Source organism: Sinocyclocheilus rhinocerous, unplaced genomic scaffold, assembly GCF_001515625.1.
Source record: "Sinocyclocheilus rhinocerous isolate Xijiao unplaced genomic scaffold, SAMN03320098_v1.1 scaffold33, whole genome shotgun sequence".
NCBI classification, from domain to species: Eukaryota; Metazoa; Chordata; class Actinopteri; order Cypriniformes; family Cyprinidae; genus Sinocyclocheilus; species Sinocyclocheilus rhinocerous.
In genome coordinates, this window is record NW_015657591.1 from 133,217 (window position 1) to 134,732 (window position 1,516).

Here is a 1,516-nt window from a genome sequence, read left to right on the forward strand (position 1 = left end):
TTGTGGTGTAGGCCGGGGCTCGCAACAAGAAGACCAGTCACTGTTGTCATAGCATTTCCCACTCAGTGAGATTGGATAACACTGGGAAAACGTACCCGTTCTACTTGGAACAGGAACGTTGCGGAAGCCCCATCCTTCCCGAAGGAGGTTTCGGAAGCACTTACACATATGACATCCGTTTAGTTGCATATGGAATATTAGAGGTGATTGTAACCCTCATAGGAAAATGGCAGAAGTCTGCCGGGGAAACACGGGCTCTGAGGCTATACCGTGGACTTTACACATATGGGAACCACTTAAGCCTCTACATATGGAACCCAGCCCTCTACCGGTTCTCACGGATTCAGCGCAGTGGGACAGCGAGGTGGAACGCAGGGACCCAACTCAGGCGGCTTGTGAGCGGACCGAAGAGGGGTCTGAGTGTGCGGTGCAATGCTTACCTGGTTCCACAGTTTGGCAGAGGGTGTGTGAGTAGGGCCTTTGTTGACGCTCTCGAACCGCCCGCTGCTGCCTGCTGGCGATGGAGGAGAATGAGTGTGGTCCAGTGCTGGTCCGTCCGCGACTCTCCTTGCCCTCCTGGGACCCAGGGACAGATTCTCATCGAGATTTTCCAGATTCTCCACCCGGCCCTCCTCCGGGGGAGGGAGAGGTGCCTTCACCATCCCCCAAAGAGCAGCTTCCTCCCTCTCTGGATCACCCATCCCGGGGCCTCTTGCTCTTTCGCTCACCCCCAGGTTTGACGGGGGCCTGGACGGGTGGGGCGGCCTGCCTACGCCCAGCTACACAGCATCGCTTGCTGGAGGCTGCTGCGGATGTGCCGTGGGAGCAGGGGTGGACGCAGGGTGCCGCCCTCGGCGCCGAGCAGGCTGGGCGCTGCTGCCGGCAGACGGGTGGAGGCAGCAGCTGCCCGCCGGGGCAGGGTGTGACGACCCGCCTCAGTCTGCTTCTGTGCAGTCGAGAGCTGCTGGGCCAAGCTCTCGACCTCATCGCCGAAGAGGCCGATCTGGGACACAGGGGCATTAAGGAACCGGAACTTTGTTGCCGTCCCTCATATCAACCAGACACAGCCAGAGATGAAGCTCCTGGACCACAAGTGTGGACATCGCACAACCCAGAGAACTCGTGGTGACCTTCGTCGCTCGGAGCGCGAGGTCAGTAGCGGTTCGGAGCTCTTTCAGAACTTCCGGATCATGACCACCCTCGTGCAGGTCCCTCAGTGCCTTGGCCTGATGAACCTGCAGTAACGCCGTAGCGTGTAAGGCGGAGGCAGCTTCTCCACAGGCCGTATAAGCATCGCCGGACAGGCCAGACGAGTACCTACAGACCCGGGAGGGGAGGCACGGTTCGCCCTGCCAGGTGGAGGCGGCATTAAGACACAATTGCATCGCAACCGACCGCTCCACCGGGGGGACCCTTTTATACCCCCCCAGCTGCACCACCGTCGAGGGTGGTGAGGGAGGAGGAACCAGCAGGTCGGTTTCCGGCAGTAAAAGGTGCCGTCCATGACCTGGTGAGC

At 60.2% G+C, this 1,516-nt stretch overlaps 1 protein-coding gene across 1 annotated transcript in view; it reads left to right on the plus strand.

Moving 5' to 3' along the window:
- LOC107721413 (coronin-6-like) overlaps positions 1 to 1,516 on the plus strand; it is a 17,578-nt gene that overhangs the window by 12,240 nt on the left and 3,822 nt on the right. The window lies entirely within an intron of this gene.